General features: G+C 44.2%; 1 protein-coding gene across 10 annotated transcripts in view; it reads right to left on the bottom strand.

The window, feature by feature from the left end:
* Positions 1–23333, bottom strand: part of cpx (synaptic transmission protein complexin) — a 482383-nt gene that overhangs the window by 270524 nt on the left and 188526 nt on the right. For 5 of the 10 annotated variants that reach the window (XM_087349770.1, XM_087349767.1, XM_087349777.1 and 2 more), the window contains exon 2: positions 17663–17710. The exons of 4 other annotated variants lie outside the window; for them this stretch is intronic. The gene's annotated coding sequence lies outside the window, so the exon portion shown is untranslated. Of the gene's footprint in view, positions 1–17662; positions 17711–20128; positions 20197–23333 lie in introns of those variants that run through there. One more of the 10 variants, XM_087349769.1, reaches the window with a different exon arrangement.

Raw genomic sequence — 23333 nt, 5'->3', positions numbered from 1 at the left:
TGAAGCAACATGTCCAACCACAAACATAACCCATTTTCAAATCGCTGTAAGTGTACTTAAGTTGGCAACGACGCGGCCCAAATAGGCGTGTATTTGAAAAAAATTATGTGCATCAAGCGATAAGATAAACACTTTACGGAGAGATAACGCCTTTGCGCCTGTCTGTCTGTCTGCGTGCATGACCGAACTAAGTACAAATCTGATCAGGAAGAGAACGTACAAGTTGGCTGTCACGTGTCCGGCGCAAAGCCAACAAAAAGTTCAAACAGAAATGCATTTATTTCCTCTGAACACTAAAAAACACAAAATAATTGCATAATTAATTATATATATCGAAGCTGTGTTAATGATTTTAATTTTTATTGAGCAAAATATTTTGAAATACGATAAATAAAATAAAATTCGTGTCTCTTAAATTATTACCTTAGTATTTGAAGAACTTACGTGGTACATGCATTTTCCCACTGACATCTGACGTGCGCCTGCGTCACTTTGTGCTACTTTGCGAGAAGAAAATGACTGGACTTTTCGTGGTCTTTTCTCTCTCCTCTAACTTGTTCAGTGATAAATGGAAAAAAAGTTAATTTTCCAGCATTTATTATTTCTGGAAAAGCAAACACCGTAACTTGTAAAGACCTTTCAAAACTTGCCACAATATTATTCCAGGAAAGTCCCTTGCCAGAGAGTGGTAAAGAAATGTTTATTTTTTCATGCAAAAGAACGGCGTGTCTCAAGGCGACTGGAAGATCACGGAGCGCAAGCGATAACACCGGAATAAATCAAATAAGCTCATTTTCTGCGGTTAAAATAAACATCCCGCCCTAAGGGTCGCTTCCCCTTAGGGGCACACAGACTGGAAGTGTTCCAGAACACGTGCTGAGGGGGCGACGTTTGGGCCAGACGGTGGCGGGGCCCCTGCTTAATTGCTACTGTTCATGTAACAATAATAACGGGGCCAGACAGAGGAGATGGGAAATGCATACAAAATTTTAATACATATATTTATTTTTCCAGTCTATACACAAAACTTGTTTTAAAATAATGTTGTTAAAATTATTTATAACATTTACTATATAGATTGCATTATGTTATATTTTATGGCGCTTTTCTGTGTCGTATAATATTACATTTATCACAGCGCTTTTGATTTCGACGGCATGTTTCGATGTTTACCACATCATCATCAGGCTTATCAATTCATACATTTTTAAAAAACTATTGTACATTTTTGTGCATTGCATTTATTGATTTTTTTAATTTTCAGTCTTCATCTTGTGTATAGACTGGAAAAATAAATATATGTATTGATATAACACAAACATGACGCAATTAAGATATAAATACAAAATTTTGTCTAGAAACCCTGTGGGGACAATATCCCTTGCGTACACCAGCACACAACAGGGAGACAGAGAATAATTGGACTGATCTGGATCACTACGAGGTCCAGTGGCGTTCGTTATTGAATACGACAAATTACCTTCAGGTTCCATAAAAGGCGGCGAATTTTCAATCGTTCGAACAAGTACTCGACGAGAGTCGTGTAAGTGACAGCCGAGATCTTCCGTTGTACCAGCGGTCGGCACAACGGCGGCTCGCGAGCCACGAGGACCACGGGCGGATGTTTATTAATAATAGCAAGGTTCATTTATACCCCCAAAACTGCGTTAAGTTGTTCTTATGTCCACGGGAAATGCATATAATTAACTTTTTCCATACGCGCGTGGTCGTATTGAGAAAGTAATGTCATTATCTCACTATTAAATAAAATGCTACATCGGGCCAGCTCAGTCAACAGAGTGACCAGGCGCCTAGATGGGAGACCGGCATTCGACTCCCTGCAGGGAAGAGGTTTTCTTACGGCACATAAAAGGCGCTCTCCAATATTCTTGGATGAGTTTTACAAAAATGGGCCTTTTGCCTTACAAGGTTTCTTATACTCAAGAGACCATGTTTTACACATCACTGTAAGACGTAATGAAACGTAGTGTAAATTTAAAGGCGTATAGCAACTCTGTGCCAGAAATAAACATCGATACACAGCCGATGATAAAAAAGTGTCGTGCAATTTTTATTCCCATAATTGCTTAACGATGTAGCGTCAATTACGGGGCTCGACTGTGTCTGAATGATTAATTAAGTTAATTCCGAATTAAAAATGTAGCGTTCGCCACAGTCAAATGAGAACAAGGGAACCTTTTAAAATTTTAAGCATTCCATTTGCTGCAATGTAGCCACGTGTCGGTTTCCTAAAAATACCTTCGGCTACCAACTTCTAAGCGCCTTCTAAGTGGCAGCTGCCACGTCCGGGCGCATTGTCCGTCCGTCACTACGGCGTTTGTAACAGCTCAAGATCAACACATTCAAAATTTGTTTAAAATACGACAGCAATTCCGGGCACTTTACAGACAAAGATCGAAGGGCGTATATGGACGCAGACGCCCGTCTGGTGAATCCCCGTTATGACGTTATCCGCAGTCAGAGAGTCCGCTCACATACGTAAATGGCAGTGACAACACGCCTTTCGCAAACGCCAAATTGCTGTTCTGAAAGAACAAACAGCCCCCGGAACAATTTAATGCACCCCACATCCTAAGTTAGGGGGTGGGGCCTTCACCTCTGACCGCGCACGAATACGCCAGGGGCGAAGGTACCTCATTTTCTTTTTTATAGGGAAACGCGGGATCACTAAATGGAGGCATACCTCGTTTTATTGCGCCTCGCAGATATTGCGTTCTTTTACAAATTTAAGGTTTGTGGCGACCCTGCGTCGAGCAAGTCTATCGGCGCCATTTTTCGAGTTCACTTCGTGTCTCTGCGTCACATTTTGGTAATTCTCGCGATGTTTTTTTTTAGACATAATGCTATTGCACACTTAATAGACTACAGTACAGCGTAAACATAACTTTTATATGCACTGGGAAACCAAAAAATTAGTTGGACTCGTTTTTATTGCGGTGGTCTGGAACCGAACCTGCAATATCTCCGAGGTATGCCTGTATTATAATATGGACACGTTAATGTGTGGAACTAAATCCAGTACGAAATGCAGAGACAGCGATTCCAGACTTCGATCTGACCCACACAGAACTTTCGCATTACGTCAGCTGACATTTGCGAATAAAGTACCCAAATCACATAATAGAATTTCTAAACAAATCATGACGAAAGCGGCAAACATTGCGTGAGCTAGGAGGCATCCCACCTTTGGGGATCAGACGCTTGAGATACCAGAGGTTCTCAGCGCAGTCACGCGGCTGCAGATGACGCGGAGAAACATCTTCGCCACTAACGCTCTAAAAAGGAGTCATAAGTGTAACGAAGAGTCTAGTTTCAAGGGCGACATATTTCTGAAAGTTTTGACTTCATGCCACGTCATGTTCTAATACGACAGAGCATCAAAATGTTGTCAGCATTGGCCTCAATTTATCAGGAACCAAGAAACGTGACTACAGAATTTCGCGACGCTTTGCAAATTCTCTTAAAAGTCGTTCGCTAAATTCCACGGCGTGACAATTACACTGTTCTCACACAGACCACAATAACCGTCTTTGGAATTCGGTTCTCACGGGCAGAAAACGCAAATGCGCGGGTGTTATTATGACGTCATCTGCTTCAGGTCCCGTTGTCTTGGTGATCCTACAACTCGGCTGTTTGATCTGCTAGTAGCCGTGCCTGAAGCCTTCAAAAATCATGAACGCCAAGCGAAGCATCACACCGCGTAATAAAGTTCTGTGAAGTGTTCATATTCCGTTAATGTCTTTACTGGCTTTTATTTATACTTACATGAACATGTTACCGGAAATACCCAAATCCGTCTAAATTAGTCGGTCCTAAGCAAAACTGAAATGCGAGACGTTCAGTTACCAATGGCCTTTAAGGTTTCGTAATAACTTACTGATGGACATCGCAGTTTCCATGCAGTGCCTTTGGTGCGTTCAGATAAACGGCGGTCATCACACAAATAAATTCTGTCTCTCTCTCTCTCTCTCTCTCCTGATCCGGCGCTTTGAGATTTCTCACGTGACAGTCACACCTGACCACGACTGGTCAGTTCCAATCTGCAGGCGATAAAGTGCATTATGTCGACATGTATCGAGTTCGTCCCTCGGAAGGATCCATTAGGCCTGGCTGGCAGCCATCTTGCTGACTGAAACCATTCTGGTGCATTAATTGATTTCATCCCCTCCCGATTTTCAAGTGTTTCTCATTGCACCTCATAAAAACACATGCAGGCCCGGGGTTTAATCTGAGCTGCAGCGATGCAGGCAGCCCACTAGGTCCAACAGAGCAAAGTGGCAGAGGTCACGATATCAAACCCAAGTGTGGCCGGCCACTCCTCGCTCCTCTTACGGGAAGTCTTGGGTTCAAGTTTCAGTCCGGAGACCGGCAACCAAGACTGAGGTTCTCATAGTTTTACTCGGTTGTTTCAAAAGCAAACAACGCTTCCTTACACGTTCCTTCCAATTCATCGTTCATTCAAACAGTCGGCGCTGCACATAAACAAAGACCCTCCCATTTTTACTTATCACGAGAGAGAGAGATGATCACAACCCCACGCCGTATTTATAAAAAATTCCCTTTTACGTCTAGATTCCTTGAGGAAACATTTCCTCCAGGGCGTTCCACGTGCCTCAACCGTCTCGCTCCGCTTGATTTAATAACACGCATAATTAGTGCACAAACAAGCAGACTGAACTTTCAAGGGAACAGTCTGATGCACTTAACATCGTATGCGCACTTTTGTTACAGGCTATATTAAGTTTATGAGGAACCGAATAACGTTTCTCCATTAGGCCGCGAGTGTAAGCCGCTTTGGAGACATCATGACAACGTCCCAAGCTGCAGGTACGAAATCTGCTTACGGAGACGATTTTCTGCGCCACTATCATTGAATAATTGAATTTTAATCCTCAGAAGACACAGTGGCGGATCCAACTACAGATCAGGAACATCTCCTACCGTGTAATATTTAACCCCACAGTGATGGATTGCATTACGATATTTTTCCAGAGTAATATTTTCGAAATATTTCAAGACTTTTAACTTTCAAACACGCAGGTTTGCGAACCCTTTCTGAAAATATTACAATGTACTTTCTTCCTGGTTATAATTTTTTAACTCGCCCTTCACTGGCCGGGTTTGTCCTAAAAATAAACCGCACGTCTGACGCTCTGTTACTCGGCAACACATTAGTTCATAAAGTAATCAAAATTTAGCGTCACGGTCGAAGGTAATGAAATTCGAGATGACCGTCTTCTGGGTTATTGAGTCGTGTAAACTGGCAAAAGTTTACCGACGTTTCGGAATTCGCAACATTTCTAAAAATGGTTTAAACGTTCTGAAGAAAATATTCCATTTTTTGTAAAATAACTAACAGAGTGCGCGCAGTGTTACTGCATTTCGCAGCCACATTTGTTGCCCTAGAGCGTGAAAAAAGGTCTTATCATTCCACACGCATTGCTGAACGTCATAGGAAAAAAAATCATTATTCCTAAATCCAAAATCTTCGCCGGGAGTGGACGGCCTTTTACCTCTTTTTAACAATTCTGTTTTAGGCTGCAAAATTCTATCGTGAATAGTTGTGGACTAACAAACACCATCTTTCACCAGGACTCGAACCCAGGACAGAATTTTCAAGATTATAACCTTTACTTTGTAATCACCTCGTTGAAACGAAGGCCTATGTCTAGACGCCGTTCTTTCCAGGGCGCTTAGATTCTGCCGTACAACCCTCACCGGGACTCGAAATCAGGACACATTCGCAGTTTTGACGTTTCCGAAACCTCTTTCTGCTCTCAAGGCATAACCGAGCCATGTCTCGTGTGGATTTGGTCTCTCCGTTCTCCAACAATAAGCGCGCACACATACTCACGACGCCTCGCCTATCAGGGAATCCTGTGACGACAGGCGTCGGGTTGTTAGCGTCGGATCCTATGATGTAAGTTGGGGTACGTTAGGCTAGATAAAGGCTGTTCGGGTTCGGTCAGCGAAGTTCAGTCTAGTTTCGCTGTAATAAACCTATTATCTGCACTATCGTTTGTCCGCGTTCGCTAAGCTCTGGGCTCCGTCTCTTATGGAAATGCCGAATCCGACGACAGCGAAATCCTCGCGAACTCACCCCGAAAGTTGCTACTTTGTATGATTTACTCCAGTTTTCAAAACCTCCTGTAATTTATTTCATCGGCACACGAAGTGCGCGGGTCTCGTCCTACCAGTCGACTTCAAAATGGAATTTTCCTCGCATTAAACAGGATGAAGAAGATGAGTAGAAATCTGTTAGAAATAGCGAATGAAGTATCCAAACTTCCTGAAACACCCTGTTACCGAGAACGTGGCTAGCGATTTGGGCGCTTTTGAGTATTTCAAAGCCGGCAACAGACATTTCTTTTCTTGTTATGAAGTGAATGTCGTTAAGGCCAGAGATTATCCGGTTCTTTGTCGGTTACTACGAACGCAAGTGCACATCGGCTTGTGGTTACAGAACTCTGCTTATCTAGAAGTGTCATTTGTGATTCAGAGACGAACAAACGTAATATAGAAGTTGCGCGGCCATTTCTTACTGAATTCCGTAAAGCCTGGAACACGTCAGGAATAAGAGGGAAAGACTTTAACGTGACATCTTGTGATTTCCAAACGATCATAAATTATTTCTCCCCATTTTTATGAGTGATGGCCGTTTTGCCCATAAAGCCTTGAGGGATGTCGCATGATGGCAGCTAATTTCCTTGATAGCGACGTAAAATATCCCTTTCCAAATCCCAGCTTCTCCCATCCTTAAAGGGGAAGAGGTCACATGTTCGTAAACCTTTAGTTCAAACTCCACGATCATTAGAAATTTTTACTGATTCTCGTTCTGATGTAGTTAGAGAAAGTTCCTACAGGTAAGCGGAATGAAAGTTTTGTAGCTTTGACAAATACGTTCTGAATATTTTAAATTGCTCTTTTGTGGCGACGAATATAAATAATAACTCACGTCACACGTAACAATCAATTTATTTGACAGATTTTTCAAAGTCTGGATTGTACAAAGCCGTTTGTGCCTCGATACTTCACACCTTTAAGAATCTTATAAGCGTGAAGCGCATATTTTAACTCCCGGGGATGTTTATATTAGATCGAGCTTGTGTGTGTCTCACGGATGTTGGACAGATTTCGTGGCTGTAAGTAACTATTAACACGATTTCCGAAGGTAACACGCCATCACACTTGACGTAGTAGACCTGCGTGTCTCCGTTTTCCTTTTAAAAGATTTTGAAGCAATCGCCCAATCTTTGTGGTAATTCATGGCATTACGATACTCGTATTTTAACTTTCACCTCGACGGTTGAGTGAATTTCTGAAACTTAAGAAAGGAACAAGCCACTGACCTTATACTTATGTTTCACGAAGATATTTACTTAAAAAAATTCGTTAATAAGCCTACAATAACACTTAAAAATGGTTATCGTGCAAACCACAGTATTTCAGCTTAAAAATTATAATAGTAAGTGTCACTCACAAGTCTGCACAGGTCGGGGGGGGGGGGGGACACGTGAAACGTAATTTAGCAAAATGTTTCGTGTGTTTAAAGGAACATGGTAACGGGCTGAACTCGGAGCTTCATTTGCTTAAAGCAGTGTAAAAAAAACCCCATGGTGGTCTGTGTGTCGCTTTTCACATGGTTTAGATCTCCGGTCTTCAAAATGGGGCCGGGGGGGGGGGGTGTTAGCGGGAAACAATGTCCCGGGACCTGCACAGTAACTCTCTCTATGATGAATATTTGGTATTTGTGGATTTAATATCTTCTACTGCAATTTATTTCATTACGTCTCTACTTTCAACCTGTGATGTAAAGTCACACGAGGAACACGTTCAGAAAGATGTAGTAATTTACGTAGCATAAGAAATGGAGAGCAAATGGGGAATTTGCAGATCACAGCACGGTGCGATATGAAGACCAGTTTTTTTTTTTAAATATAAAACGTACCTGTTCGACAGGCGATAAATATTCCTCACTTCAGATGAATTACTTTTATCGCAAAGGAAAGATGTGTCTTCGGCACAGGGATATTTTACGCGGTAAATCTTCCCCCTGTCTTAACTGGCCGAAACTTTAAGAAGATAAGAACTAGATACAGTTCAAGTTTAGCCACACGCAACTTGCAGAACACAAGCTGCGACAGAAACAATTGACGTACGAAACGACAACCAATGCCTCCGGTGACAGATTCTGATGGAAACAAAAAGAAACACGGAACATCCGCTTGCCAATATTTCCTTACGGTCTCAATCCACTTGCAGGACACAAACGTGTCACAGGCGGACAGAGACGGCTCTCGAAACGTCGATTGTTTTACGGCAACGTGACGCGGTTGATTACCCGTGAAGACTCCACGAAATTTAGTCGCCGCGAAAACTGAAGTAGTTCGTCTTCTGTTCTCTTATTTCCGCCCCTCCATCTTGCGACACTCGACATTCCTTGGCTAATTTGTTACCGAGATCTCGAGATTTTCAGGACGTCGACTGCTCCTCAGCTACGCCACTGACCACTTCTTCACCCAGTGCGCCTGAAGTGCGTTACTCTTTTGTTTGGAGACGGATACAGGGCCACGACGTAACTTCATTAAATCCGCACACTTAAAATTCCTCACACATCTACTCTGTATCTGCTTGATGCTGTACTGAACACAGTTAATGCCAGAATAGGAAAAGTTCTTTTATTTCTTCGCCCCGTGGTCCAGACGCTCAGCCCCGCGGCGGTGGTAAGCCGGCCGGAGCCCTCTACCTAGTGACGTCACATGTAGCACTACGAGTTCACGTGAGCTAGCAACGAAACTGCGTACAAGGCAAGACGTAGTAAGCCCAAGGAAGTATTCACTCGAACACGATGTGCAGAGAAGCGTGTTGAAAGTTCGGCGCGCATTTCCATCGGCATTTTCAATGCCTGGTTCGGTTAGCAACTTCACGTAATTTTTTTAAACACGTTTCTATATCACCCTCATGCCCACTTGTCTCCTAACCAATTCGTTTCAACGAGGTTTTTTTTAAACCTAAGTTTCATGTACATTTATTTTCCTCCCTAACCCCCCCCCCCCCCCCCCCCCGGGCCCATTTCACGCCCCTTAACTTCAACGCTGCATTACAGAGTGAGGCTTCACATCACAGTCATTATAGGCAGTGCGTAGTGAAACGTTCGCTGCTGCTTGAACCGGACATTATGAGAAAGAAACAAGCCATCGGGTACTAATTACTGTTCGGTCCCGGTGTAAACACGCTTTGCCCTCCACGGTCTACGTGAACAACCCTCAACTACGAGTCACAAGCGAATGGCACAGACAACATGAACAAACATGATTAAATCATGTACAAATAGAGTACATGGCAAACATACGTTCGTTTACTTAAGGATACAGGAATGCTGTTTGAACCCCCCCCCCCGCCCCCAATAAATACTTAAATCACCAATTTTTTATCAGTAAAAGACAGAAAGAAACATTATTTCACTGGCAACGTACAACTTCCTCTTGAAAACTTTACATTTGTTAAATATCGACGAGGTGCGTCCTTCTCGAACACGAAGGTTCGATTCTGTATTTCCGACAGCCCATCATCCGACCCGGTGCAGGCCACATCTTCGCACTCCGTTCCTCTGAGACACGTTTCAAAACTTTAAGTCCGGGTCTGACTTCCCTCATTTTCATCCTCCCGCTGCTTCCCTGTTCCAATCCCCGGTGATACATTTCGTTCTGTCGGCCTGTCTTGCACGCACACCGCGTTACGAAATGCCCGCTTTCTTCATGAACACCGAGGCTGCTCAGACATACAGCACACTGCTCTTTAAATTACGAACGTGCCCTCCGGTTCAGTGCGTGGTCAGTGGGTACGTTCAGAAATCCAGAGCGTTCGGTTTCCTCCTCAGCAGCAGCTCCAGGTATCATCAATTCAAGAAGAGTGAGTCACCGCAAATTGAAATATTCTATGCGACACATCCCACGAACTGAATGAACTGTGAAGACGACATCGCCCTGGCTTTTTCGTGGCAGATGACAGCGTTTTGCGGGAGAAGCTGCAGACGACCTCCGTCGGAATATGAGCGCGGGAATCGAACCGGCTAACTTTCGAGTGCACAGGCACTCAGTCGAAAGTTGTGCGAAATCAAACGAAATACTACGACGAGTTTCAAAGCCTTCAAAAAATAATCCTGATGGCTTCAGGACGAATGCAACGACGACTTCGTTTGCAGATAATTCCGTCGTCAGTTTCATATTCAGACAATGAGAAGTGCCCACCCGACTGGATTTTCTTTATCACTGCGTTAAATTAAAATATGTTTCATGATGCTGTTATCATCATTAGGGTCTGTTATTAGTATTATTATTTGAGGGGGAATTATTACTTAAGAACAGTAAATATGTTCAAACACGTTTGTCAGCATATATTCAGAGCATCGTCGTACTAGTCCTAACATTAGCAACCGCTCAGACGTCCACGCAAACCCAGAAGACCGGCATTAACATCTTCAAAGCCGGAATGCGCTCAATCCCCCGTTTACATTTTTATAACCGGTAAGTATCTAAATAAACATACGAAATCTGAAGCGGTTACGTATGAACCGCAAAATTCTTCTGGTACGGCAGTTACATGATTCGTTCCTAATTTTACAAAAGTCGAATCAACTGCATACGTTACAACTGAAGCATGAACAGTTAATGAGAGGTCAAAGTTATAAAGGAATTTGCCACGGCCAATCCGTACAGAACACACATACTGAGGAAAACAAAAAAAATTCATATAAGAATGTCGGTCCTCCATCCGGGATTCGAACCTGGAACTCCCAGATTATAAGTCTTGCCGAAGGTCAAACAAAGTAATAGATCTTACACCGAAAAATGATACGTCACAGACGAGCACACAAAGAACCACGTACAACTGATACATCATCGCAATATGAACAACGGGGCTCAACCAAGGTGCCCAGCCAGCAGGCCGATTACTGCAATGAAGTGCGACATTCAACAACAAATCGCCCCGATAAGAATCAGGCCTGAGGCGACGCAGAAAATGAATTGAAATTTACAGAATACCAAAGAAACGAAACCCCACGAAGCTCCGAGACACGGAGGACATTTGCGCTTCTACAGGGTGCCCATCAACCGAGTTCAAGCGGTAAAGTTTACTCTGTGACGCGCGCGCAAAAGTTGAATCACAGCAACCAATTACAAGTACTTCTCACTATTCTACAGTCCACGACTGTAATCTTGAGACTTGCAAGGAATCCATTAAGTCCGTAGCGTTAAAGGCAGACGCCATCTTTCCTCCTTCACCCCGCAAGTCTCAAGGTTACAGTCGTGGACTGTACTTGCTGCAGTTTTAAATCTAAACGTAAGTACAGGTCGACGCAAAAGAAACGTCATCTTCAGTTTCTCTAAGAAACGTAGTTTCGCGTCTTATCGATCTTGTCACGTGATAAAATGTTCTACAAATGTTCTGGATACATTTGTACGCTCTGACAATGCAAGACCAAAATTCTTCTTAATCTGGTGCCTAGAAAATAGTAAAAATACGGAGTCGCGCATAAGAAACGCAACAATGTTTTATGTCGAGCAACCAGCAAGAGTCGTCCTCCATGATTACAGACAGATACACGAACTGCGGACTTATTTACGTGCCCGAAGTTACAACCTCTGACCTTAACCGAAATTAACTTATTAATGGCAGTTTATTTTTCAGAGATCTGTGATCGAAGTCCGCGCCGATCATGAGTCGTGTTCGCCGCGCTAATGCGGCAACTTCTCCGAAGCACCTGTGTGGCAGGCAGTATACTTAACAGGCTTTGGTACACGGCGCAAGTCAGCTAGACGCTGCTTTCATAGGACGTTCTTATAGGAAGGACTGCGATTAATGATAATTATCGGTGCAGAAACTGAACTAATTTTGAAACACACCGCGTATCTGGAATGGGCGGTTTTAATTATCTGACATGTCACTCACTCATCCCGAGAATATTATGCGATGGAGCAAGATTTCTTCTTACCCCATACAATCCTTGGGTCTCTTGAGACATTTGCTTCAATAATCTTAGAATATAACCACTCCATGCCGTCTTACACAGGAGATGGAAGAATAAATTGAAGTAGTCAATTACGACATAAATCTTCCTTTCCCCTCCCCTCCCCACTCCTCCACCCCTGCTCAAGAAATTTATCCACTCCCTGATGTCTTCCCCGTTACCAATAACTGCTCACAGTCCGTCCGTCCGCACGTTAATGCCCGACGCATCACATTACAGGACTCAGGACCCGCGTCTGGCGAACTTATGGATTCCCGCGGTCGGCTTTATTCTCGTCCCGGTGCAAGCGACATGAAGACGCCAAGGTCCTAGGGTCATTTTCAGACATTTTCATTCGCTACTAATGGTCTAGCGGTTAGAACGCTGTCCTTGTAATCCTGGGGTCTCGGGTTCGATTCCCGGCGGTGCCCGAATTTATAACTTGTGTTGGGCAAGGCCGTGGTCTAGGCAACACGGAGTTTTCCTCCGTGGCATCCCAACAATTACTCCATTCACACACAGAAGAAGGCAATGGCAAACCACTTCTGGATCATCTGCCAAGAACGTATATGAACAGGTCCCAGTCCGAGAAGAGAAAAGGATGGAAGGATCCTGTTCATATGGACCTGTCGTCACACAGAAAACTAAATAATAATAATGGCTATGTATGATGATTTCTAGACCAAGCCCCCTTCTAGCAGAGTTGCTCTATCTTCGAGGTATACATTATAATCAGCACTAAAGCTGACGTGTATCAAACGTTTTAAGACAGTGACTATTTTCTGAAAGGGTCTGACGTTCGTTCAACCGCGAATCGGTGTTCGTGGAACAGGGCAGTGATGGGCAGTTCACGACTGCCGCAGGTAGGAACTGCAGCGCCACAAGTGGATATCCTACAACTCGCGTTACTTCTCCTGTTGTCCACCTAATACTTACACTGGCATGACACGGTCGCCAGAGCCTCGTTTGTGAAAAATGTTACTGCAAAGTGAATACGACGTGGACATTAAAATATGACACAGTTTGATGGACGCGGCCTTTCCTTTGCATTACTGACACACGATGTGGAAGGGTGCAGTGCGTATGAGCTCGACGAGAGTAACAGCAGGGAGGTTCAGAACTAACAACCAATATGCTGTTATTCGGTCCCGCAGAGATTCAAAATGAAACCATCCCCTGCCAACTCCGTATAATCAGATCACACCAGACTGAAAATAATGAAAGGCGGCCATGTTTACAGCAACATTTAACAACGGCGTATGATGCACAGACGCAACATGATAAGATAAAAAATCGATCACTCCATCAGTTTGGAGCGAATGCAGAGAAATGGCGATCATGTAGCATGCAGTATCGGAAATTACGTTTCGGTCGCTCTTCTGCGTCTCATTCTCCCCACTTTTCTTCTCTCCTTGGTCTTATTCTTCACGCTGAATTCCTTTTCGCCTTTTCCTTGACATCGTGTTACTCGTCCCGCCAAAACTGGGCATTCTAATCGTAAGCCATCAAAAGTCCTGGTGCTTCTGACGACCAGTCAGAGTCTGCAGAACACGCGCACACGAAGAACCTTACCACAAAGGATGTGTGAGGACTGCGTCATCTGTTTACGTATTTACAATTAGCTCAGGTCGCCGGAGACTATCGCCTATTTAAAAGTGCTCCAAAGCCACCTACAAATTCAACGCGGGTTGAAAAAAAAACAGTGTGAATTATCTGCAAATATTGCAACCAATACCAACTTACGTCCTGATTCAGCAAAACTACGAAGGAATCCAAGTTTCGAAGGCCGTGTTCATGGATGAGATACATTTATGATTACATTGCAAACAAAGTTCAGGCTATAAAGAAAGGGATAAAACGCAGTGTAGTCTGGTCGAAGTTTATCGACGTTTCAGAGGTGCCTGCCGCGTGCACTGCCTAATCTCTGATCCCACCTCACGCGTGGCCGATGTTTCATGCAGTGTAATCATTCTTCGTAATTTGATACTCGTTCGGCTTGTCTCAGAAATTACCCTCATTTGTATGAAACGTCAAGATTCATTACCGTGTTCACAAGAGCCCGCTAATGGATCCTATTGTCACCCAGATTAATTTATTCCACACAATACTTCTTTAAAACCAACTTTAATAACATCCTTCTATCTACACCTTCATGAGCGAAATAGCATCTTCTACGCCGTCGAAAGCGAATACCCGACAGAACACATTCTCGCTGTGTCGCTGTTACCATGAGGACGCTTTCGGAGGTCGGACGGGCGAGACTCCCTCAAGACATGCCAAGCTGCGATTCGCCTGGGAAAAGTACGAGAACCAGAACACGTGGATATGAGTAATTTCCGACTCTAAGAGAAGGCACCGAGCGAAATATAAAGGAAAGGCGTCTTCCGACGCAGAGAAATCTTGATGAATGTCTTATTCCTCCAAGAAGCTATGGCTTTTAGCTTTTAGCTGTAATGGAACAGTAAAACCATAGCTCCGTAACTCCGTCGTCTAGAGGGGTGAGGGGGTCTGGGGGTAATTTTTACTTTTGTGAACGCATTCAGCCTCCCGCCCTTACAATAAAGGATCATTTCGGTAAAGGGGCCATCCACTTGCAGCGTCTGAGACTTTATCTTGCAGACTTATGACGTCTGTGCAACGGAGAAGCAGACGTGGGTAGGGCTAAAAGGGCTGGGATTTCCCGAGGTGTTGGCGAGGAAGGCTGAAGGATAAAGTACGACAATATGTTGAGGAATGGCGGTGTGGCGTGTGATATAACAGCTAGGGGCGGATTCTGACGTGGTTCTTATTCTCCTCCTGACATTTTCATGTCCAGCGAGGGAGGTGTTCGCGTCCTGAACAGAAGAAGAGGGCTAAGCCCCCGTTCCGCGTTCTTATTGGTGCCCAAAACACAAACGAGCAGTTTCAGACATGACCGCAAGAGCACTTCCGTTAAAAATATTCCTCTCGCACGTTTATTGGAAATAAAATCGAACCATTTGTTACACTGCGAGGCAAAAGTTAGGCTACGTCTGAAATGAATCTACGCTCACGGTTTATTTCATGCAAAAACGTCTATCAGGAAGTGCCGTTTTGGAAAGAATCGCGAGACGGTTCCACTGTGCCCCATGTATCGGACAGGTACACACCGAAAGGGAAGCGAACGAACATCGGATCTGACACAGATCCAGTCGGCACTTACAGACGGGCACACACGACCTCAGCCCATTTTGTGGCCTTTCACTGTAATGAAAGTACCACAGACTACAACGAATATTTGTGTATTCTGAGCAAATTATACTCCGCGCTACTTCATACGACACACGAATTACTTTCGCCAACGCGGCGCAGCGTTCAGCTGTTCTCAAAAAACAAACAAAAGACAGACATAGGATCGAGCTACCTCGTAGGCACTAAGTGAACAGAGCTGAAGGCGACGTACAGACCGACTCTCAGCGAGTTTCGCTAACAACGAATTGCTCCAATCCAGATGTTCCGATTTTCTGTAAAACTGTCTTCTCAGATCGAAACCCTGCAGAGAGCGTTTTCATGCCAGATGTAACAAAAGCTTCCCACAAACACATCGCTTCGCTGTATTTTTTTTCAGTTCCATAACTGCACGCACCAACTCCTGCTCTTCAGAGCTTAATTCTGTGCCAAAGTGACTTACGGGAAGCTGAGGACGGGTGTACGCAAGCAGAGATACACGACGCACTGCAAATAACCAAGACGTGCAAGCCATTACTTCTCATGATCTCAACTGTTTACGTTTCAAGCCTTCCTCCCGCGGTCGCGCTGTTTTACAAACAGTGGATTTCATTAAACGAATGAGCCGACGTGTTGGCATTACCATACGAAAAACCAAAACACTGCTTATTTCGATATCCGCATTCAAGTGTTCGAACGATGAACGAACTTCCCAATACATCCAACTTTAACGTCCACATCATTCTAGAGATCTATTCGAGAGGTATCCAGTTCAAAACTCTGTCAGGTTAATGTCTCTCATCATTAAGATTCTCGTGGTTTTCCCAGATATCTCCAGGGTATGACCACCTTCTTTCAAATAATCATTTGCCCACATGTATGGTACTACAGTTCCGTTCGATGGTATACAAATTTTTCCTATTTAATGACCGTCATTGCAGAACAAACATTACTCCGCCAGAACCACCCACGAGGGATTTTTTCATGACTTTTCCTCACGTGCACAAAACTGGGCGATAATTTTGAATCAATTATGGACTGAAAATTATCTTGCAGGAATGATCAGTGTGATAATTTAAGGTACCATCCAATAATTTAATTACGAACTGAGGAAAATAGCGAAATGTACAAATCTGCAGAGTTAACCTCGAGGTGTAAGCAAACCCAGGGCGCCCAGAATTGCGTGTGGCAGTCCCGGTGACTCTGCAAGCGTTAACAACCACGTAAATTACGGACTTAAAAATACACAAGAATTCCAATGGAGATTCAAACAAACGGGAATAATTAAAACACATGAGAATGTATGAAAAATTCCACGTTCGCCAACCAACACAAAGCGAGTACGCGCTGCAGTAATTAAACACGGCCCAGCGTTCTCGTTTAATTAGTGCAGATTTTATCTAAACTGCGAACGAGTGATATGAATGTCACTCGTTTGCGCTGTGAGCCCCAGCTCCAAAAAGTAGTATTCTGCACGCATCTGCGGACATGTTTTCTACAGTCGGAGAACTGCAAAATCAGTGCATTCCAGAGTAGCTAATAGTTCGTCAGAAAATTGGGTACATAAGACTTAGGACTGATTCGTTTTGAAAAGTGGGTGGCAAGGACAAGATACACAAATGCCTAAGGCGTGGGAATTGACCGCTCGAACATGGATTCGAACCCCGTTCAAGGCACAGATGTTTGCCGTCGTCTTCCTGTTTGGTGCTGTCCTGTGCAGGCAGTGGCCATGTGACGTGCCCATCCCCCATCAAAGGAGTCGTACCAAATGTGTACAAAAGAAAAGGATCGAAACAGTTTCGCACGTACTAACGCGAATCAATCGTCGCCCTGATGATGGAGGCAGCAGCGAACTCCGAAGCGGCGATAAACGTCCAGCATACTATGTGGTGCTACAAGCCAGAAGATAGCCATCTTCGTACTCACTGCCCCGAGAACCTCAAATTCTACTTAAGAATCACGCCGCTTTTCCGACTCACTTATCACATAATAATTTTCATAAATTACTAGAAGGAACAATACACATTTGTCATAAAACACAAAATATATAAATATCACATTTACTAACTTTTACGAACGATATGCTTGTCTTAATTTTGTATTTATTTCAACACGTTTCGGTCCCCTGCGTCTTCACGTGCGTCCACAAATCATTACACTACTGCTCCTAATTCTTCCAATTAAAGGTTTTTTACTATAGGCCCCATGTTAAAACGCTAAAAAAAACATTTCGTATTAATTATTTATAACAATTACACACAAAATTCCTTCCACGTTGCCCTCCAATAAAATCTGACAATGCGCAAAAAGACACCGGAGAGCCTCGTCAAACTAAACGACGCACCGCGACGTCGCGGTCTCGTCAGCGAAGTATTCTGTCTCCGGACTCTGACCACGTTCTGGGCTAGAGGATGTCAATAGACCTAGTGCGAGGCCCGTACTTACCATCCACTCTCGGCACGCGGACACACTGCGGTGGACATCTGCTTCAACCTGAAACAAACACACGCGAATCACATGGCGTCAGGAAGTAGGAGCGAGTACGTGTGGTCCAGACAAACATCAAAGTCACTGCCACTTCAACCAACGACCGTCTCCCGCGACGATGTTAACGCGAAGAAAGGCAAACGCGAGACTAAGCTGGCTCAATTATTCGCATAAAAACGAAATGTACTCGAAGAAGGCTGTCGTGTGTGTTGTCTGGTAGAAGTGTACTGACGTTTCGGATGTTTTTGCCGCCTCTATGATCAAGGTAGAATTCCACCAGATTACATAAGACAGCCATCTTCGGACTCACCGCCGTGGAAACCTCGAATCCTGCCTTTGAATTAATCCAGTTCTTCATGTGTTCATGTTTCCTTATTTAATTTTATTTAATAACGTCGTACCAGCGTCTATGAATTTTAAGATGTTCATAAACAAGATTTGTCTTCTCAGTCTTCCTTGACACGGCAGAAAACGTTCGTTAGCAACCACTGCGCCCGGTCGCTCCGTTGTTTACAATTCACAGTGGCGGTAATCGAAATGTTCTGGGTTCGATCCCGACTGTCACCATTGATTTCGAAATTTAAAAAAAAGGACAAACGTCAGTGTAATGACAAGAAATAGTTTAATGACAAAAGGGTAATTACCGAAACGTCGTAAGTCATACAGTAGAAAAGACATTGAAACAGACAGAGCAGCTGTAAAACTGTTCCCAAATAGAAACAGTGAAATTCACTGATGCACCAGCCCCGTCGGGCGAGATTCTTTCATCTTTCCATCAACATCAGAAATTATGATCGCGCACTGCAGCTTCAAAAGTCTGTCTTCGTCTAAGCCGAGTACAGGCAGCTTCAGACATTCCTGTGTTGCTCTTATCAATAAGAAGTCAGGCAGAGACCCGCTGAGATGGACTCAGATGGAAGTTCCAAGCGCAGACGCACGCATCTCAGCGGCAGCCACGACAGAATACGACTACGACTGTACTGTGTCGCATTCCTGTACAAACCGCTTTGTAATAAAATGTTACCTTCCAATGATGACGACAGCCATTGACAAACTGACAGAACCTTTGAGCTCATCAAGCGCCAATCAAACCATGAAGAGTCATGGAATCCATTACACCGACCAACCACAACCTTTGTGATTCGCTTATCACATACTTTATCAGTGTTTACCTGCGTACTTCAGCCGGCGGGGGGGGGGGGGGGGCACTGATAATGGACAAGCGTATTCGGTGCTCCCATGTTACACGATGTGCGACTGGACAACACAATAAAGTAGACGACGACCGATTCCTTACTCATTGTTTCAAGTTCAAAGTAGAGGCATGCCTCGTTTTATTGCGCTTCGCAGATATTGCGTTCTTTTAAAAATTGAAGGTTTGTGGCGACCCTGCGTCGAGCGAGTCCATCGGCGCCATTTTTCGTGCTCACTTCGTGTCTCTGTGTCACATTTTGGTAATTCTAATTGTTTTTTTAGACGTAATGCTATTGTGCACTTAATAGACTATAACACAGCGTAAACATAACTTTTATATGCACTGGGAAACCAACAAATTAGTGTGACTCGCTTTATTGCGGCGGTCTGGAACCGAACCCGCAATATCTCCGAGGTATGCCTGTACATGATCACGATTGGTTTCCAAGTTAAAAAACCTTCGCATTTGATACAGTACCGTTAAATAAGTATACATTACATCTTAGAAGCGTATTGTGGTGGTGGTGGTGGTGCGGGGTGGAATGCAAGAAGACCATTAAGGCATTATAACTCTGCAAAGAGCGAAATCTTATCTCCTGAATAAAGTAGGATTATACAGATAAGAGACAGACGTTAGCGAAGTGCACAGCTCGCCTCACAGCCTGGTGTTTCCTTCTTAAAAATAATATTCACGGAAATAAAGTCATTTAGAATTTCATAGTTTGAAAATGAAATCATAAATTCTTAAAACACAGCCTTCCCTGTTTTCATTCCGAGGTTTATCTGGTTAAAAGAAGTTATTTTATTTCTGCACTGTGGATGTTAAACCACGCCTCTAATTCTTGGAAAGGTTTTACACACGGACTCCGTTAACACCAGAAATATTCAGAGCAGATGTTTGCTGCTCCGAGCGATTAATATCAGGACCTTGAAACAGGAGGAGAAGCTGGTGATTACGACGAAGGGGGGCCACCACCTTCGGGCAAGGCTACCCCCCCCTCCCCCCTCCAACACACACACAAGCTATAGGAGCATTTCACGATACGAGTCGCCTGTCGACGAAATTCGCTTTCGGACATGCAACTCAAACAGGAGACTCGTTTGCACGCAAGTGCGTGTCGATAGGCGGACATAGCAGCGCCACTGCGGTAGCCCTGAGAACCCTTGGCTACGCGAAGGGGCCTGAAATATCTGAGCTGACAACATGAGTTGCCTGAAAGCGTTACTTACCCCAAACAGCTCGTCCGGCAACGCGAACAGACACTAGGACAACGCGGCCCTGACTGAAGGACAGAGGCACTTCCTGACACAAGCACCGATCTGCTTACGTCACGACTCCTCCGGTCTAGTATCAATGTCACACAAATCACTCCACGCAGATTACGTCACACATGTACTCCCCGTTCCAAAAGTACTGCCCACCATGTTGCACGACGCCATGATGGTTTTCAAGGCAGCGTTGCCAAGTGGCATCAGAACTGGTTCTCGAATTAAGTCGCGCATAATTTTGCGTATAATTTAATAACATTATGGAAACTGAAAGTTTTCACAGGCGTCGAAAAACCCGGAACTGGCCACGGCAAATTTCAACGAAACCGTCCACGAAATCATGGAAGCTGTCTCGAACCGGGTGCTTCTGGGCACAGACCAGGCGCCTCACCGCTTCGCTGAAACACTCACAGCTGCTGGAGTGTTTTAAGGTTCCGAAGGACCGAACCTCACACGTTTAAATCCGAACATTTTCGCTTATGCCGGGTTCATATTCAAATTGTTTTCGAAACTCAGAGTTACGGACGGACGGCAGAACGAAATGGGCGAGCGGTAGGAAACACGAGGGCCTTGTGGGTAGATTGTCGAGAAGCAGGTAGCAAGCGCCTCTGAAACGTCGGTCATCTGCAACCATACGAGACTCGTCTTCATTCTCGCATTACAAAGTTTCCTTCCGAATTCCCGAATGCAAGAGACCTACTGAAAGAAATAGGTTTTGATTGAATGGGTGTGGGAGTGGATTCAACTGGCTTCACGGCAGGAACCAGTAGTTGGATCCTTGTAACATGAAGTGAATTTTCCAGACCAGCTGAGTCAATATCAGCTTCTCACGTAACACTGTTTCATTGAGTCTGCTAATTCTATGCAGCTAGAAAGTTTAAAAGTAAGAGATCGTACGGTGTCATGTGTCTTATTCACACGTTGAGCTTAGTTTCAGACGACATACGAACTGAATCTGAGTAAAACCGAATTTCTGCACGCACGATGTCACAGAAACGCAATTTTCGCTAAAAAGAGAACCAAATCTTATTCGGGAGTACAAGGCCTCGCTGTGTACGACGTAACACGGAAGTAATTTTAACTAACAGGGCGAACTGTGTCTCTACAGTCGTAATAACTTTCACGAGCAAACAAATCTGCAGTCGGATTAATTGCCCAAATCTCCACAGCCTGAGGACACAGGCCAGTTCCCAGTTTTCGCTAAAGCGCAGTCGCTGTCCTAAACACTTCTTTGTGCTCTTACGGGAAACTGCGACGAGAGTTCCCTCGCTTTAGAACAAGATTAATTTACGGTTCACGTAACATCGTTTTTATACGTGCCCTTTGTAGTGCAAAATGCGATATTTTCACGTGAAACAATACTATTCTCACCGTATCATGGCGGAATATTTAAGGCTCAGTAATTTAAAATGATCATCGTCACGGATGAGTGAACTCGCGAACAGATTACAGAGGGACTTGGTAGCTCCGAGCCTTATTATTTAAGTTACATTAACCCTTTGGGAAAAGTGAGAGAGACAGAGAAAGTGGGGGGGGGTAGCGACAGGCACTACTGTTTTAACGGGGAAAGGCATAAATTTTTATTTGTGGCTAAGAGGGTCCCCAGGCAGTGCCCATTCGTCCTACTGGCACAGACAGGTTAAATAAAGATAAGGCACGGAGAGACGTTGATCAGGGTCCTACTGTGTTCGTGCATGATTTTGAATGTTTAAATGTTACCACTGGGAGGGCTGCATGAGAGGCATTCAGGGCAACGTGGAATTTGGGTACCAACCCAGCATTTCGTCTAGGACCGAGGAAAACCTTGATCGAGTTGGCCGGTCACAGGACCTTCCGGATACGTACCGACTTCTACTCTAGATAATAGTTTAAGAATTCAGTCCGCACCGCGAAGAAAACACAGCATTTCGCCATTACAAAAAATCGACTGGTTAACGCTGTTTAAGGAAATAATCGATGTTTACACTGAGAATAATACAAAACCCATAAATACAAATAGAATTATCAATCGTTAAAGCAGGTGGTACATATAGTTACCAATGGGCTTTAAACTGTTCCATCCAACACAGTGGAATACCATTTAAGTAATAACGTCGACCTCAGGGTTCGATTTTCCGCTGTTAACCAGTATCGATAGTTGACTGAACGCGTGGTGAACCGGTAGGTTCGCGATTGCAGGGATGGAATGCGGAGGACGGGTGGTGTTTAAGTGGACTGCGCCAAGATGTTCGTCGCGATTTCCGGCAGAGAACATCGCGACGCGACTTAGGAACATCGCCGATGTAAGGAACCGTCCCGAGTTGTCCAGGTCACAGTGCGGTGGCCATTGTCCACTGTCTACTGTATATTATGAACCGCATGCGAGACCAACCTGCTCAGGCCAGGCTACTCAACTAAGACGGAAGTGAGACGATTACAGAATTACGCATTACGCTGCGGTAAGTTACTTCTACCTGAGCAATTACTGCATGCTACAGTTGAGGGAAAGTCGCTAAAATTCTAAGTGCGCAGTATACATTTATATTCTTAAATCATCAACGCATCTTATTCACAATAATATTTTCATAAATAATATATCCTACAGCAATTAGGATAACACGGGCACTATAAACAATAAACTTGTGTGTGGTGTTAAAGGATTACTACAGCTCACAAAGATCTGAAACCTATAAACTACGAGCAGTTTTTCTGGATCTTCACTCTTGCAGCAAAGAACTGAGTTCACGAATTTCAGACAATAGATTAAATATAATTTCACCTCTTCGTCAGCAACCTCAATTTACAGAAATTGTATCCACATTTCCAACGAGAAAACGACTAACATTTCACACTTTCTTGCCACCAGAGGAATCGAATTAAACCCAGCGGTGGACCAAAATACGTGCGCGAGGGAACAGAAAAGGAAGGAATTTGAAACGCGCAGTCTGAGACTTGATTCCTGAAACATGTGCGTTACTTCGTGTGGTGGATGGCAACAGACCTTCGAAGCAGTTGTTTGTAAAATTTAAAATAACACGGCATTTATTATATATCAATAAAATTAATCGCTTTGGTGTTTGGGACGTCGGACCCGAAGGTTCAACGCCTTCGATGCCAAAGCGAGGCGCAGAGAACAAGGGCCAAGACGCGGGGACCGACCCCCCAGACCGCAACACGAGGAGGACCG

Source organism: Zootermopsis nevadensis, unplaced genomic scaffold (genome assembly GCF_977971745.1).
Source record: "Zootermopsis nevadensis isolate Lab colony 2312 unplaced genomic scaffold, Znev_1.0 Znev_ptg000016l, whole genome shotgun sequence".
Classification (NCBI taxonomy): domain Eukaryota; kingdom Metazoa; phylum Arthropoda; class Insecta; order Blattodea; family Termopsidae; genus Zootermopsis; species Zootermopsis nevadensis.
The sequence above is the reverse complement of the archived record's forward strand: the minus strand, read 5'-3'. Positions and strand labels throughout refer to the sequence as shown.